The following is a 19,108-nucleotide window of genomic DNA, read 5'->3' as shown; positions in this document are numbered from 1 at the left end:
GTACACCACATCTTGGGTAACAAAGAAGAATTAACGGCGAACTACACGAAAATTGCTCGCAAACGCTATTCCAACTCTATTCGTCCACATTCCGCCACTGGTGAGTCAAGTGTCCAGATTTAGCTTTAGGCCTTGCGGTAGTGTGTAGGTAGCCGAATGGATTAATTGATATTTTAGGTGTTCTATCCCTTGTAATACTTTCGATATTGATATGAGTGTATAGCTTTTTGAATAATGACATTTATCAATAAATTATCTTTCGATTTTATAACCCCCAAAGGAAATCTATTCATGGGCACAGGGAACTGTGCTATATTGCGCATTTTCAATAGCATTATTCTCAAGTATTCTGTCGGTTTACATGGCAATTTTTTTATATTTGCATTTCATTATCAAACAATAATTTACCTTTACAACTGCTTGACTATCCACTGAATCTGAAGCAAGAACATTCTACATCCGTGACGTGCCCACAGGCAGTTATCAACCACTTCTAGCGCGTATCAGGTAATCATACTTGGCTATTCCGCTACAGACTTGTTTGATGCATGTCAAGTAATAGTTTTTATGTATTGTGTGATTATTTTACCAATTGTTTGGTTAGTGCTTTCCAATTGAAATACACCTTAGTTGTCGTCCCCTGGTGTTTGTTTTCAGTTATAATTAGTGTTATCCATACTAATGCAAGTACTGTCTTTCAGGGAGATGCTGAAGCGTCCACCACATTGACAAAGGCCCTAGATGTTCTTCAGCAGCACGAGGTATGGATACTGACAGCTCCATCGACCGTGATCATCAGGACTGTAACACTTGTTGTTTGATTGTTCTACACCATGTTTCATTCGTGCTTAGCCATTGATATGTACCTGTGCGGGCGACCCCAAGTGTGTGTTGTGTTTTCAATATTGGAATCCTTACTAATGCAAATACTATGTTTCAGGCAGTTGTTGAAGCGTCAACACACGCACTTGATGCGGAGCCTGACATTCAAGTAATTCCAGGGGAAGCGGGACCATGCGGGACCATGCGGATACGAATCGTCGCAACAGCTTTCGGAAGTGCGCACCACATTTACAACATCCATAGATATTCTTCAGCAGCACAAGGTATGGATACTGACAGCTCCATCGTGATCATATAACGTGATTCCATTTGCTATACTTTCTTCCCTATTAACGCAAGTACTGTGTTTCAGGGAGACGATGGAGCTTCCACTACAATCACAAGATCCCATTTAGATGATGCAGATGTAAAGAAATCAGAGAAATAAGTTGATTAAATCTGATCATATTTAAATATTCCTTGATTCTTTTAGACAATGCATCATTTGTGGTTATCTCTTTATATGTACCTGTGCCATTGTCCCCAAGTGTGTGTTATGTTTACAATATTGAAAACCATACTAACGCAAGTACTGTGTTTCAGGGAGTTGCTGATGCATCCTCTCCAATACAATCATTCATGGCAGTCCTTGCAGAGCCAGAGGAATGGATACTGACAGTTCCATGGAACTAGGTCATCAGAGCTCGAATACTTGTCGTTTGATTGTTCTACACAATGTTTAATTTGTGTTGAGCTATTGAGATGTACCTGTGTGTTCGTCCTCACGTGTGTTTTATGCTATCAATATTGTGATACATAGTAATGAATGTACTATGTTTCAGGGAGTCGATGGAGCCTCATTCCGTGCTACCTATGCGGATACAGAAAATATAGTCAAAGCAGCACAAGAGGAAGGGAAGAGATGTGGAAACGAATCGGAGCTACAGCGTGCAGATTTTGAAGGTCGAGTCAAGAAAGTTGCAAAGAAAAGAAACAAAAATAAGGTTAGTTACAAACAGTTCATAACTTTAGACTTTCTTTGTGCTGGGGACTATTTTATGTTTTTTCCAGTCAATTGTACTATACATTATCTTGTGTTTAAACTGAACATCCCTTTTCCAATCTGTCCTCTAGTTACCCGTGAGTGTACGAACTATACATACACAGACAGTGAAGCGAATGAGAGATGTTGCTTGCCAGACCATTTACACTATGGAGGAACTATTAATTCAGACACCGCGTGTTGAGACTAGGGATGCTCATGTCCAATGGCCAGAACATGAAATGAATGTGTCCGGAGAATCCAGTAAAGTTGTAATGGACCATTGCTACAGTGTGACTGCAACACCACAAGAAGATGATACTGAATGTATTGAAGATAGCTCTGAAGTAGTCGCAGATCAATTCATACAATCTACACCCGCCATAAAATTGCCACCAAAAAAGCTGTCGACATTGTTGTTTTCTCCCATCAATGTTGAAGTAACAGATGTTGAAATGACAGAGAATGAACCAGCAGCAGCATTCACCGACACATCAGAACCTGATATCGGCGATATTTCTTTCAATGCTGCTGATATGTCCTCAACGATGCAGTCCGAAACAAGTGTGATGCCGGATGACAGTGTAATGAAAGAGAGCAAACACATAGTATTCGGCAGTTGTTTAATGAATATTATAAGTATGCTGAAATGTGGGCATTCCGTCAGAGGGAAAGTATGTGGGAAGCCATTGATTCATGTGACTCGTCAAAAACAAGGCAGTAACATCACAATACATGCCGCCTGTAGATTAAATCATACGTTCTCATGGTCTGTACAACCGATGCTGGGGAAACTGCCAGCAGGCAATCTACTGTGTGCAGCTGCCTCACTTTTTAGTGGCTCCAGTTTTAGAAAGTTAGAGTCTTTCTTTCAGTTTGTGGGACTTCATTTCATTTCTAAAACGCAGTACTACACATACCAACATGATTATCTGTTTCCGGCTATTAGTGATGCTTGGAAAATTGAACAATTGTCTCTAGCATGTCCATTCGAAGGGAAACGATTCAGGCTAGCCGGCGATGGACAGTGCGATAGCCCTGGATTTTCTGCCAAGTACTGCACCTACCACTTTCAGGAAATGGATAGTAAGAAAATTGTGAGTTCGGTGGTCGTGCAGGTAACACAATGTATATCCTCAGTGGCCATGGAGAAACTAGGATTTATAAAATCAGTGGAATATCTACAATCGAGGGGAATGCACATCGACCTCATAGCCACGGACAGACACATTTCAATTGCCAAGACAATGAGAGAGCAGTTCCCACATATTAAACATCAATTTGATGTATGGCATCTTGTTAAATCAATCAATAAGAAAATCTCGGCTGCAGGGAAAAAAAAAGGTTTGGAAAGTATTTCACAGTGGTCCCAGTCTATCAGCAACCATCTTTGGTGGAGCTCCAAAACTTGTGAAGGGTCACTGGAAATACTACTTGAAAAATGGCAGTCACTGATGCACCACTGTACCAAAGTTCACCGCCGGTCAGAAAACCTACATTTCCACCAATGTGAACATGGCCCTTTGTCCCCAGAGGAGGCAAGGAAGAAGTGGTTGATTCCATCTTCACCGACACACAAAGCCATTGAGAAGATTGTTTTCGATAAAACTCTATCAAGAGATTTGAGGGGACTGACAGAATTCTGTCACACAGGAGGTTTGGAGGTGTGCCACAATATGTGCCTAAAGTACAGGCCAAAGCTCTTTCATTTCAGCATACACGGCATGAAACATAGTACTCTACTTGCGGTCTTGGCCCATAACGAGAATCTCTGCAGTGAGCAATCTAGGACTATGGGTAATGTAAGGATGCCTCGCTACACTAACGTGTTTTCTAAAAGAAGTAAGCAATGGGTGATCAAACCAGTCTATGAGGAAATGGAGTTCGACTTTGTAAAAAGCCTTATTGTTGCTGTACTCGAGAAGCACAGATATGGAATTTTGAACGCTTCTGTGCTGAGCACTGATGCATTGCCACCAAACATTGCCACTGTGCCATGTCCACCCAAAGCAGAGCTGGTTGTGAAGTACAAATCCCGGTTTAAATAATTGTAATATGATTGTCTTTTTGTAAATAAATGTTATTGTACAGTGTACATACAAAGTATGCTAACCCTAACCCCTCCCTTCATCATCCTGGGTGGCGAACAACCTGGGTGTCATCTTTGACTTCTCTCTCTATTCACCTCACATCGCTGACCTTGTCAATATGTGGATGTATATATTTTTGTTGCTGTAACTAAGTTTCGCAATCTCATGTAAATGCTTCGCACTGTTAACCGAGGGGAGGCTTGTGTATTGCAAATAATAAAACAAACAAACAATAAATCTCACTTTCAACTCAATTCCTCGGGTACGTTATACTTTCCCTGACCTTCCCACAAAAAGTCAATGTCTCCATAGTTATGGTTCTCTAGGGCTGCAAAGCTCGCAGACAACGAGGACAAAATTGGGGGCCTCAGAATGCGCCAAGCGAGCCGTTGCAGATGAGAGAGAAGCCAGTTCGCATTTGCAGATTGAGGCCTAGTACATAGATGGATTCGAAAATTCAAGTTCTCAAAGATGGCTTTACACGGGATGTTTCAAAGTAAGAATGTATGCTCATTTAGAGTGAAGGTCAGCGGCTTTGATTTTCAGCTGGCGGCCTGAAGAGGCCCACAACTCGCACTGGCAGTATAAGGTTCTATTGTTTTTTGACCTTGAGAGACAGGGACCATGCCGAAAGGACTTCATTTGAAGGAGGGGTGCAATAATGTAAAAGACGATAAGGCAGAAAATTCTGAAACTAGACCGAGTTTCATGTTAATTCAGTATATGAAAAATCGTTGTCAAGAGCACAGTGGGATTTACGGACTGCATTACACAGAGACACAATGGAAATTGCAAATATAATGTAAGTAACTCTTTAGACGCTTTTATACCGGAATGAAGAATTAATGAATGGATGAATTAATGGATGAAGAGCAAGTAAAACGTTTGTGGGATCTTCTTTGTACCGGGCACATGGGAATGCAGGTCCACATTCCACACGCACAGTCTTTTCTCATTGTGTGTTAACCTCAATTTATTTTGTTAGTTTTTGCATTGATTTTAGAGCCGAACATACTCCATTGCACTATCCTTGAAAGCAAATAGTTTCAGATCGGCCGTAACAAATAAAATGAATAATATCAATAAAGATCGGCTGGTGAGACTAATTATAATTTTTATGTTTTCAAAAGAGGTATATCCTACCCCACTGCTACTGCCACCAGTTTCAGACCCCGGCAGATGGTTTTTTCAACCACCAGCTGCAGCTTATCGTAAACAACTGCACCACTTTGACGATCTTATGGGACAATTGCCAAGGGCCCATATGCCCTTACGCGGTACTAGCGGCTAGAAGCAACATATCAACCTTTACGCTGGCCTAGTGCCTAGTTGATGGAACAGACTTGTGGTTCACCATGCGACCCAAGTGTTTCTTTTAACGAAAACCAACACCCTGTGTACCATAAAGGAACAGCGCGTGACTCACGATAAAACAGAACAGGATTTGCGGATAGAGAGAAAAGACAAAAAATAACATTCCGATTCAATATGCCAATTGCTGAATATTCTATAAACATTTAATGTTAAATAAATGTACTTTACCAAATGTACCGTGTTGCTGTTTGATTTGAAAGTACGGTTTCGTATTCCGAATTGTGGCGCGCTGTGTTGTAAATTGATCTGTGTTGGTTTCCGGGTTCTGTGTGAAGTCGCGTAGAAGACGACTGGGAGCGTTTGCCTACGCAGCACAGTAACGCCACGGAGAGAGGCGGGGAATATGAATGTTTTGATAATGTCAGGCTCAGGGGCGGGGATATGATTTAGTGCTGCAAAAACAGGTCAGCCAGGGCGATGCAGCAAGTGATAGGATTATCACAAAATGGCAGCGCCCTAGAGCCTGTTTTCGCGTGTGTTTAATGGACGAAAACTCGGGTAAGGTCCATAGGAAATTTTTCTAAAATCGAGCGATTTAGGCTTAAAAACACATGGCCGACCCGTAGGGACAATAAAAAATGTTGACCGAACCATTCCTTTGATCTAACCTCTCTGATTCTTTAGGATTGTAGTAATGCCCCTCAGTGCACACTTGCAACAATTTCTCAGACATAAACATCTGTGGCAGATATTCTTGCCCCTCACAAGCGCTGCCCTATGAAGACCTGTCGGTCTGAACCTTGGTTTACTGCAAAATTAAAAAATGGCAGACTTCGCCGTAGGCAGGCGGAAAGGAAATGGAGTTGAGCCTATTCATTCTGCGACCGTGTTTTATACCGCCTGGCCACTCTTGAATATCAAAAAGCCATCATGGCTGCTAAACAAATATATTTCAGCACCAACATTGAACAGGCCATCAACCAATCCAGAGCCCTATTTGCGGTTGTCCAATCCTTATCGGTGCAGGATAAACCCCAGTCTGCTTTTCCTCCGTCTCAGGAACTCTGTGACTCTGTCTTTGTTCTTTGACGAGAAAATAGTCACTATTTGCAAAGCTACTGATACATCCCGCCCTCAGGAGGCACAGCTTGTGCCCTTCTCCTGTCCATCCATCCGTGTGGATGCTTTGGCTGCCCAGTGACCCTCCTTCCGGGTGTTTTTCGGACAAGGAAGTTCTGGCAGCATTTAACAGTCTAAAGTGAGCTTCGCCTAGAGATCCCATTCTGCTCTCTGTATTAAAGAATATCTCTGTCGATATTGTCCCACGCTCACTGAGGCTGTTAATGACTCTTCAAGGGTCTTCAAGGGTCATTCCTGACAATCATAAGCATGCCCTGGCCATCCCGCTGTTGAAAAAGCTAGGTCTGGACCTTGCAGTTCGGTCTAATTTCCGTCCCATCTCCTTGCTTCCCTGCCCTATGAAATTACTTGAATCCCTAGTGTCCCCTCTTTTTAGCACTTTTTTGGAGTTGTCTGGCTTCTTTGACCCGTTGCAGTCAGGCTTTCGCCCTGGCCGGGGTACAGAGTCAGTTTTGGTCTCTGTTGTGGATGACCTGACTCGTCTGGTTGATCAGGGTGGGATGGGGGCCCTGATTTTACTTGATCTATCGGCTGCATTTGACACCATTGACCATCCTGCCACTAACGCCCGGCTTTCTTCGGCGGCCCTCTGGCCAAGTTCTAGCCTGGTTCTTGTCTTTTTTGATGGGGCGTTCTCAATCTGTGTCTTTCTGTTCTCATTCGATTCCTTTGCTGTGTGGAGTTCCTCAGGGCTCCTCATTGTCTGCTGCTCTATTTAACCTTTACATTCAACCTCTCTTGGGCATAATCCAGGCCTTTTTCTTTCTGTGCTACTCCTATGCCGATGATACTCAAATCATTGTGCGGCTGGATTTAACCCAACCGGAGACACAGCAGGTCGATTGAGGAACTGCTTACAGGCAATTAGTGACTGGATGGCCTTGAACTGGCTTAAACTTAACAGAGAAAAAACAGAGGTGCTGGTGGTGGGCACTGCATCGCCCTCACTGTTTTGGAACCCTGAGTTCTGGCTTGAGAGTCATGGTCTCTTTCCCGGTCCGGTCTTCTCTGTGGAGGACCTGGGTGTCAAAATCTCATCCTCTCTATCTATGGCCGATCAGGCCTCTCTTGTTTGCCAGAAAGCGCACTTTAAACTCTGGGTCCTTTGGAAAGTTCTTCCATGCGTCCCCCCAACATTCCATGCTCTGTTGGTATCTTCCCTGGTTATTAGCAATATTGATTATTGCAATGCCTTATATCTTGCCCAGCCGCGGCATCTGCTTCAGCGTCTTCAGCTACTGCAGAATGCGGCTGCCAGGGCAGTCCTTCAACCCCCCTTTTGGTGCTCGTATGAGCATGTTTTTGCGCCAACTCCATTGGCTCCCTGTTGAGCAGCGTATCAAATTCAAATCTTTGTGCTTGGTTCACAAAGCTCTTTATAAAGCAGGAGCAGAATTCCTTAATGCAAAGTTCTGTATTTACAAACCTGCCAGGCCGCTTCGTTCGCAAGCTTTGAAGACCATTCAGCCCCGTGGGGCTAGGCCTACGCGGGTGGGCGGCTGTGCCTTTTTCGTGGTGGCAGCTAAGGCCTGGAACCTTCTTCCTTTCTCTCTACGTAACATTGAGGCTCATCTACCATGCTGCCGGGCGTTGAAGACCTTTCTTTTTTAGTTCTCTGGTGCCCTGGCTGACCCAACCTCTTTAGCATCAAGATGCCCCTGGGCTTATGCTGCGCTTTATAAGTGCGCTTTATAAGTGTGATTAAGATGAGATAAGAAAAGATAAGTACACTTCCCCCCTTTATTTACTTCGTCAAAGCGTGGAGATGGAACAGCGATGTGTGCAGGGCTTTACGTGGACCGGAGCCACCCGGGGCCGATCCCCGGCAGGTTCAAAAATCTCGTTTTGAGGCAGGACCCTGCTGGGACTCACTAATCTCCCCTAGCAGCCCCGGCCACTACATGAAAAGGATTATTTTCTAAAGCCTAAAGCTCTCGCTCATGTGCGAGAGCTTCAGGCTTCAGAAAAAAATGCCTTTCATCCATAATGGTGGTGCCGCACCTGCAAGGCATCCCTTCAAGCAAGAGATGACTGTGCGCCAGCGCCACCATTACGGAGAGAAACGCGAGGAGTTTCAGTCTTTAGGAAAAAGTCCTCAGCTTTCACCGTCCTCACCCTTTGAGCCTTAATGGTGACGCTGCCCCTCCTCAGCTGGCGAAGGGCAGCGCCACCATTAAGGCTGAATAGTCGAGGCGCTGTCCCCTGCCAGGCAAGCCTATAAAAAATAAATGCAGAGATCAGCACCCTCTCCCCATCTGGGGAGAGGGTGCTGATCTGTACAAAAGGCTACCTGGCGGGAGTGCCGGTAGCCCATTGAGCTGGGGCCGTCAAGGGGCGTGGCCTAATGAGCCAGCAGGTGACCTCTGCAGTTAGGCCACGCCCCCTGGTGAGCCCCAGCTCATTTAGCAGTGCCACTTAAGGCACTGGTGGTGTGGGATAGCAGATGGCTGATTCACAGAGCGTTTTCAATGGGATCGCGCCATTATAAAGTGTTTCTGTGAATTTGGCCTGTGGTGCGCTAAATGCAAGCGCAGTAATGTACTGCACAGGAATTATATGGACCCGTATAGAATGTGGATGGAAAAACAGGCTATTAGACTGCATATGTGTTGAAAACAAACACTTAAAGGAGTTTAATAAAAATGCATTTAGTAACTAGTATTTTGGTTTAGAAAAGATTTACCAAATCCCAGCAGTATTCCAAATAAACACACACTTTGACTCGCCAAATGTTTTGTATTACAACACCCATCACCCTTAACCAGTAAAGTCAACAGGCAGATATCATGGGAACTGTAGCCCGAAACATCTGGAGAGCCAAAGGTTGCAGACCCTTACGCTACCATATATGCCTTCCTATTTATCGACTAATGACTGTGACTTGACAAAAAAGTCAGTTCAAAAGAAAAGAATCTGAAAATCTAGTCACTGCCTTCATTTAGTGGCAGTTGGAATTCTGCTTACAGGGTGGCCATTAGCTCACTGTGCTGACTGTGACAGCAGTCATTGTGACATCAGGAATCCACGTCTCCGTAATAAGCGTAGTGATATAATTTTCCTGTCACTCCCACCAAGCTTACTTCTTTTGTTTGCTGGCAGCGGCAAAAACCTCCCCGTTGAAGAGCTGCTGCGCTGCTGCAATCGCTCCGTGGAAATGGAAGAGGGGCTCCATACCCATATGGTGACCCACCTCCCACATTCACGGCGGCCATCTTGCCACAGCATTTTCATTGACCCGTTCATTGAATGAAAATCCTTTTTTTAGCACCCCAGACTGGAAACCCGAGCTGCTACTAGCCTTAAAACCCTCTCCGGCGAGCCGGATTGGGCGTTAGCGGCCCGGGACCCATGTTAAAAGCCCTCACTTCGCTCTGGCCTTTAACTCAGGCCCCGGCCGATAAGAACCGATCCGGCCCGCCGAATCAGGTCTTAACGCTATATTACATTACAGTTGACCTGTAATAAGAAAATGACATCAGTGTTTTTAAAAAGATATGGCAGGCCTCCGTGTAGTCTAGGAAAATTACATCACTGCCCAACTGTAATCATTTATTTCAGATGGGCTGTGACAAAATGCTGCTCCCTCTGCCAGAACGGAGCAGAAATCCAGCTGCCACTGGAGCATTAAATTAAAAGCATACCCAGCTTTGCAGACTCCTTTCTTCTGAACTAAATACCTGCAACAATTCACAGCCATTAGCTGATAAGGAGACATTTACGACACTATAATTATTGATGGCACTGCTGGGGTTTAGCACAGGAAAGCAGCAACTCATTTGCATATTACTTCTTATTTGAAACCATAAAAATGGCTGTGAAGTGCATTTTATTAAACTGCTTACAATATTTGTTTGTAATGGTTTGCAAGCTGCAAAATTGGGTCTTTTTTTTCCTTCCAAACATATTCATCACAGAAATTAAAAGAATTGCTTACACCATCTTGAGTACACGTCCATGTATTGAAGGGGAGGCTGTTGTGAGCATATATTACAAGGAATAAAATACCCTCTGACATACGGAAAAGCATATTGTGCTCTGCCACATTATAAAGGAACTTCTTGATGACTTATAACCCGGGCGCCCATATTTTCTGTTGTCACTGATGTTTGCAGATTCACAGAGACAGAAATGAATCTGTTGCCTGCGTGTTTTTATTTGCATCAATCAGTAAAAATGGAAATGCTTTTCTGCCATTGTGAAGGCTGCGACCATGGGCCAAGTGTAAATATTGTAATGGGTTCTATATAACGCGCTTAATACCCAGAGGTTACTAAGCGCAGTCCCGGGGATCGAACCTGTAATGCCCAGTGTCGTCTTGCTTCCAAGACGAGCGCGTTGCCCATGTGCTATCCTCCCGAGAGAGTAGGTGATTTCTCACTGAAGCTTTTTAAAAGTGGCATCTCTGATCCAGCGCTGCCTAAACGTGATCACGGGAGCATCCTTTTGTTTTCATCATCTCCAAGGCTTTTATTGGGCCACCAGTCGTTTGCCAAAAACACATATGAAAAAACAATAGAAAGGTAGCAATAGCACTTGGGGGGGCCGAGGGGGGGGGTGTGCAAGAACCCCATTTGAGTCGCCCGTGTGCGTTTCTGTGTGTGGGCCTAGACGCACTTCTTCTTTGGTTTGCACATTAAGAAATAAAACATCTGTAAATGCTACTGTTTGTAGGAAGGCCCACATGGTGCCTTCAGCTGTAGGCGTGCGGCCCTTGCGTGTGTGTTGAGCTTTTCTTGGCAATTGGTACCCGTGGGAAGGCCGAGCAATGGCACGTGTGACACTGTGGTTAAACAAGATTGTTTTATTAATATCATTCTAGAGAATAATGGTTGGAGAAACATATATAAGGTCCAGTGGAAGATCTGTTGCCAAAATTGGGTTTAGCCTAAAATAAAAGAAAAAATCGCCTGTGGGATTGCAACACAAATGTGCTTCCGTTAAGGTTTCTGACACCTTACGTGGGTCAGTCTCATAGTATAAAGTCCATAACCTTGCAATTCCTTGCCTCTCCTTGAGACAGCCAAGTCTACAACATGAGGCCGCAAAATGAATGGCCAACTAACAGTTCCAGTGCCTAACCTCACCACGTTTCTTGGCCTCCTGGCTGACCGATACTGACAGCACCAAATGTTCCAAAGAATGGCCCAAACACAAAGGTTCTTCAACCTACTCTTTAAATTGCATCCCTATTCCAGAGCAACAGAGCAGAAGTATTCTTCTGGGGAGGGTCTTGTAGCGGTTGCTAACCGTCTGGTCTCGCCTTGCGGCTCCTCTGCTTTCAGCTGCCTCCTCCCAGCCTCTCCCAGCATTCTGGCTTCACAATTCTCTCTCTATCCGGCTTCTTCCAGCCTTGCCACCATCCCGTCTGGGCTCCTTCCAGCTCTCGGCTTCGCAGGGTCTTCTGTAGATCTCTCCTGGACCTTAATCCTTTGTATTCCAACAGCAGGCTCTTCTTGCACCTTGGTTTTCTCTCAAGATTCACAACTTGTCCCTCCTGGGTCTCTTCTTCATTTCGGAATTCACAACAGGCCCCCCAGGGACTTTCCCTCCTGTACCTTGGCTTTCTCTTAGGATTCTCAATGGGGATCTCCGGATTTCGGCTTTCTCTCACATTCACAGAACCTTCACTGGGTATTCCTCTTGCCATTCCAGTCCTTTGCAGGCAGCCCATATTATTTCCTCCTCTTGTCATGGGATCAGTCTCTCGCTCTTTTTACCCCCCTCAACCCGCACCCGGTTGCTAGTGGATGGCCTCCCAATTCCCGCCAGGTATGGGATTAGCTCAGCACACATCTGGTTATCTTCTCCCTGCCGGGTCTCCTGACTTGGGCTGGATCCAGCCTGGTCTCTTCCAGTCTTCTGCAGACTATCCTTGCCTTCTTCCAGACTGTACTCTTCCCCTGGATCCTCTCATCGGGAATCTCCCCTTGTGTCATTGGAGCATGGGTAGACAGCTCGGCCTCCTCTGGGATCCACTGTTTTACGGATTTTTCACAGTCTCTATAGCACTCCTTTGACTGCATTGGCTTTAATCTCGTTCCTGATTGGTTATTCCTCATTGGTGCTTGAATTTTCAAACTCTATGGGCTTTACCTGGCTAGTTCTTAATATCCCTCATTATATTATTATTAAGAGGGTTTTCATATCGGATGATTGTTTTATAGTCTTAATGGGCGTTAGCGAGGGCCTTCATAGCTTTGAAGTTGTTTGTGGCATGCTGTGCCATCTTGCAAACTCCACTGATGAGAAGAGCGGGTCCATGTTGCACGGTAGCTCCTCCTCCACTGATGAGAAGAGCGGGTCCATGTTTCACTGTAGCTCCTCCTCCACTGATGAGAAGAGCGGGTCCATGTTGCACTGTAGCTCCTCCTCCACTGATGAGAAGAGCGGGTCCATGTTGCACGGTAGCTCCTCTTCCACTGATGAGAAGAGCGGGTCCATGTTGCATGGTAGATCCTCCTCTCCACTTTCATTCAGACATTGTTGGGCACTTTGACACTTTGGGTCCACGCAGGTGTGTTTTCTTGCTTGTCTGTTGGAAAGGTTTGCGGGATAACTGTCCTGTGTAATATGTTGATTGTTGCTCAGGTTAGAACTCCGCAGTCAGCCTCCCGTGGCGGTATTACGGCCTCACTGGGCAGACAGTGAGCCAATGGGATCCCTCCTCATCCACCCCCTGTGATGCACGACAGCTAGCGGTTGGACCAGCCCAGTCTCTGGTGGCTCGCCCACCGCCCCCACAACCCCCTGCAAGGATGGTGAGTACAGATAACTCCACGTGCCACATGGATATTGAGGGTAGAAATTGAACTTGGCTTTATCTGAGGGCGCTCTCCTCTGTGCATATCCCACTACAGGGTCCATGTGTACATTTCTCATTTGAGTACATGTGGAAAAATACTGGTTCCAATTTATATTTTTCACAAAAAAAGAGTAAATGTAGATGACTCACTCATGTAGAAGTACAGATGGAAATGTTGAAAAGAAAATGCCATAAAACCGGGAGCACTTTGCATAACATACTTTATCCCTTATAATAAAAGGCTTATAATCATATGATGTCACAACTAGAGGATACTAATATAAAGGGCCGGTCCTGATGTCACTTCTAGGGTATCATAATATAACTAGCCAGCTGTCATGTTACAGCTAGGGGAGGGCAATACCTGGTCACAAGTGGAGGATCATCATTACATTGACCAGTTTCAATGTCACAAGTAGAAGATCATTACAGACCTATTGCTGCTATCCCTCCTGCACTGCCCATCGAGCCAAGGGAATGGGCTTCCAACCCCTTGCCCCAATCTCAGTCCATAGATAACCAGTGGCTGCCTTGTTCTTCATATCTCTTGTTTAAGGTGTACCTCAGAAACCTATTCTCTGTAACTTGTCACTCTTTACTCAATCATGAATGTATTTGATCAGTACGTATGTATGTGCCCCAACAGCATGTACGCGCTATGGTGTGTCACCCCTCCTGGGAGCATGGTATCTCCCAGGGCTCGTAGTCATGTCACGTGTCAGTGACCACGTGACTTCAATGAATAAAAGTAATGAGCGGTTTCCTGCTCATCAGCGTTGGAACTAACTGAATCCGGTGTGGTGTGTCTGTTATTACCAGCGCCATGCTGGCGCTGCGTAGCTGGCTGAGGGGCTGCCCTGCAGGGCCCTCCACCAGGACAGTGCCCCTGCCAGGCAATGCTGTCCAAGATGGCTGTCACTCATGCTGGTAGAGCCCCTGCCGGGCAACTCTACACCTGTGTCCCAGCAGAGCCCCTGCTGGGCAACTCTGTGTGTAGGTGCGGGGGCCCCTGCTGGGCAACACTGGCGCTGTCTGAAGTGTTCGCCTGGGTGCCCACAGGCCATGGAAGAGCCTGTGTGCTCATGGGCTGGCAGGGTGCCCCCTGTCAAGATATGGCTGCTGGGGGCCCCAGCCTTGGTCTGCCCGGCCTGCGTGACTGCATGCCAGGACATAACACCCGCAACATTATGTACAACACTCCATTGCAACTTTGAGTTGGGCCTGAGCTCAATAAGTACTCACAATCAAAATCAAAAATCAAATCTTATCCAGTTATAATGTCACAACTAGAGGGTTATAATATAATTGGGCAGTTGTGAGGCAGCACTAGACAATTCTAACAAAAATAGTGTGATGAATTCCCCTGCCTTATTCTCTGGACTTCTAGTGGTATGACCAGGGGTGCTGGGGGGGCCTCCTGGACTAGTGGACGATGGCTTAGGCAGTATAGGCAGACTTTCCTTACCACCCACACATAGCCTCTGCTATTGGGCAGGGACCATCACACCCCCTGTAAAAGTACAACTGGAACTTTAAGGGAGGGTCTCCGTCGGGAGACCCTTGGTCTCTTACCTTACAGAGCGTTGCACTCTCTTCCCAACTCAGATTCAGCAAAGTGAAGCCTTAGCTGCACAAATGACTATTCATACTGTGGGGCAGTTTCAGCCCAAGACAAAAGGAAACTGCATTTGGCTACATGGAGCCTAAAATGCAGAGCATCGAAAACACACAGAGATGAATGCCAACCTGAAATGGTAGTATTTATTTATTTATTTATCATTTATATAGCGCACCTAACCCTGGGGCATCTAGGCGCTTGTGCTTAAGAATATGGTTTATAATGCTGTTTCAAAAGAAGAGCAATCCACTTACTGATTGGGCCTTGCATGTGATTGACAAAGCCCAAACCTGAAAGATTACTTTGCATGCAAAGCATGGCATTTGCAAACACAGAAAGTGCGATCATGGAAGTGGGTGCATTTTGCAGCTGAAATAATAAACACATACAAGCTCATTAAGAGTGTGCTGGTCTGGAAATAAGATGCCAGTAGCAATGCGTACCGGCACCTTTCCGGTTCAGCAAACTCCAAGTCTGCCGGTAGGAGCTGTGACCTACTGGTGGGCCTGACCTGCCGGTAGTTCAGGTACCTACTGGCAGACAATTGCTGCATTCACAGGCACCGGTATTGCCAGTGCCTGTGATTGCTGCATTCCCATCCCATGGAGTCCTTCGGGACTCCATGGGATTGGGGAGTTACCGGCATCTCTGCCGCCCATAATATCAGGCGACGCAGATGGTATGATAGCTCTGGTATCCTGCCAGAATTACGGACGGGATACCGGGGAACTTATAGTGAGCCCCATAGACTCAAAGAGGGCGATGCAAAGTGTCTGCACAGATCACTTACTCAACACCAGGAGACTGCTGAGTATTTTTTCATTTCGAACTTTGGAGGTGTTGCAACAGCTCCTGAGCACGGGAGAGTGCTGTTAAAAATCCCATTGCTGCGTGGAGCACGGTGCAGAGAAGTGGTCTGTAGTGGTCCACTGGGGGCTGCGTGATGCAAGGGTGTACTCACAGCTACGACAAGGACCGTGCTGTAACCTGATACCTTTTCGGACTGAAGGTGAGAGACTGCGCCTTCAATGGCTTACGCTTTGTGTAGCCAGCCAATATTGGAGCATAAAGGTATGTTTGTGTGCCCTTTTGCCCTCTCCAGATGCTCGAACTCGAGCACGTATTCTAGGGCCGAGGAAATTCCCAGGAGGGCCAATTGTAAGGCCGATATGCTATGCAGAGCCCTCACTAGATCTGGGACTGAGGGTTTAGCACCACAGCAGGAGGTGATTAAACAATGTGCCGAGGTAACCTCTGCTTCTTTAAAAGTACCAGGCTATTATGCAAGTCTATGCAAAAAGGCATACTCGTACTTGGCACTTAAGGGGTTAAAGACAGAGCGAGAGGTAGTGAGGCAGCTGGTGGTGTCTATGGTCAAGGCAGATGCAGACATAGATGGAAATACAAATAATTATTTGGATTTATGCTCACTAGAACATATTACGACCCTGGCGGAAAGTGACTGACCGGAGCGCCACAGCGTAAATAGCGTTTCCGCCAATGCACGAAGGAGCAAAGTGCGGCCCATTCCGACCCATCGGGCACGAGCACCACGCCACGGCGGAAGTGCAAAGTCCGCGATGGCGGAAATGACCCCAAAACGGCCCACACCGCCGCCGTACGGCGCCCTAGGTGCAATACCGCCACCCCTCTTAGCGGTCACCACAGTGTGCGCCTACCGGAAAGTACGGTGACCGGAAATATACGGAAACGGAAGTTAAAACAAGGGCCCGGAACGGGAAACATCCCGGCGTACACCTATAAAACCACTAAAACCACACAACCACTAAAATCACTACCCTGAAACACACCCCAACCCGTCACCCACCCTAGCGAAACCAAGACAAATGGGAAAAGTAGCGAAGAAAGCGTGCGACCGCAAGCGGCAGGTCCACTTCTCCCGTGAGGAACTCACCGTGCTAACAGAGACCCTCCAGGAGAATGCTGCCGTCGTCTTCTCCACGCAAATGACCAGAACGGCACTCGCAAACAAGAAGACCATATGGGCTCTGGTGGCACAGCGGGTAAGTGCGGTGGGGACCGCACCCCGCACCCCACAGCAATGCCGCAAGCGATGGGACGACCTGCGGATACGCGTCCGCAGCATACTCTCTGCCAACCGCAACATTGCCACAGCCACCGGGGGAGGTCCTGAATCACCCATCAAGTTGACCCCCTGGGAAGAAATCTGTGCCTCCACCATCGGAATGGAGAGCATAGAGGGAGTCGGAGGGATGGAGAAAGGAGTGCAGACATCCGAAGATTCAGGTAGGTGGGCCAGATAAAACAATGCCAAATCCACACAGTCCATCCATGTGAAGTACCATGCGTCCACATAGTGCAACAGAAACACATGTCCAGGAGAACGTCCACACACATCGGCCTGATAGCGCACGTTAAAACCCACAATAAATACATAAATAATTAAAAACCCCTAATACACGCACTACACGTGCAGCAGGCACACCCAAACTGCAGGCTGCCAAACAACTGCACCCTCACTCCACACACAAATCAAAGCACCTCCAAGGACCCGACCCAAATCACCCTCAGGTACCACCCCAATGCATGTGATACAATGCCATTCCAATTCCCACTGACCCATCAATAACCCTCGCCCTCCTTTACTCCACCACAGGGTCAGATCCAAACGACGAGCTACAGGACACCCCTACCAGCACACCTGCAAAGAGGGCCAAGACCAACGGCCAGAGACCCTCCACCTCAGCTGCACGCATCAAGACACGGCAGCAGCACAAATCAGGTTGCAGCACAGAGGAGGGAACATCAACAGGCACCCCAGCAGCCAGCATGCCCACAACACCACCACCACAGGTCCCCCCAATGGATGCCACAGAAGGCACTGCCTCTGGTGTCAGCAGCACCATAGGTGACACCCCATTGATGGCAGCATGCTCGGACACAGAAAACGGGGATGTCGAAGTCAGATCCATCCATGGCCTGTCCCAATCCCCCTGTCTGTCCCATCCCGTACAACATGAGGATACCACGCAGGGGCACCCACAAGACGACGACTGGCCATCCCCCACAAGCCCTGTGGCAAGGCAACATGAGGACAACAGCCCCTCTGTGACACCCCCGCAAATGGCCATGGCCCAGCAGAGGCAACAGTCCCTCGACCAGGTAATCGTACAACAGCAGCAACTGGCCACACTCCTCAAGGACCATGCCGATGAATGTGGGGGCACTAAGGCAGACATAGAAACATCAACTGAGACACTTAGGGCAGAAATGGAGAGAGGTACAGAGACGCTAAGGGCACAAATGGAGAGTAGCACCGAGAGCCTGAGAGTCCAAATGGAGAGTAGCACCGAGAGCCTGAGAGTCCAAATGGAGAGTAGCACCGAGAGCCTGAGAGTCCAAATGGAGAGAAGCACCGAGAGCCTGAGGGGGGAACTGCATGCGACGTCCAAAGACGTATGTGCCGAACTTGCCGCAGTGCGCCGTGTGCTCACTGAGCTCTCGCAAACCCTTAGGGACATGCATGGACGTGAGCAGGCAGACACATCATCCGTTGCAAGTTCCGTCCAGGGCAGCCCCCAACGTAGATCTGGAAGGAACCTGCGCTCCACAGGCAGGGGTGCCCCTGATACCCGCAGAGGGGGCTTGCAATAGCGACAGCCCACTGACAATGAGCATCTTTGGACACTGGTGTTCGGGGGGGAGGTAGGAGGGTGGAGGGGGTGTGTTGGGCTCACTTGGGTGGCGGGTCGATAGGGTGTTCAACATGACATCACATATGCCATATAAAGAGCACGATCAACCAATGAGATGTGTGGACATTGATCATTGTGTACTAGGCCATCATAGGCGTACAGTCCATATTGTGCATGTCCCAGACACACACAGTGCCACGAGTCCCGTGTCCATGTATCAGCCACCAGGCGTGAGTGCTAGAAGCATACATCAATGAGATGCTGACGAATGTCACGGGCCTCCGGTGCCTCGCAGACTCCATGAGGTGCTGCCACATCCCCACCCTCATCATGACCATCATCAGGTGCTTGCAGTTCTGCGTCAGGGGGCATGGGCACATTTCTACGTACGCACATGTTGTGGAGCATGACACATGCCATGACCATCTTTGCAACCTTCTCATGGCGGTACAGGAGTGCCCCGCCAGACCTGCTGAGGCAGCGGAAACAAGTCTTCAGTAGGCCGAATGCCTGTTCAATGACTACACGGGTACGTGAGTGGGCATGGTTGTAGTCCTCCTCATGCTGGTCCCGTGGGTTCCGGACTGGTGTGAGGAGCCATCT

Source organism: Ambystoma mexicanum, chromosome 13 (assembly GCF_040938575.1).
Source record: "Ambystoma mexicanum isolate Mex_15411 chromosome 13, UKY_AmexF1_1, whole genome shotgun sequence".
NCBI classification, from domain to species: Eukaryota; Metazoa; Chordata; class Amphibia; order Caudata; family Ambystomatidae; genus Ambystoma; species Ambystoma mexicanum.
Note: the sequence above shows the minus strand (reverse complement) of the source record.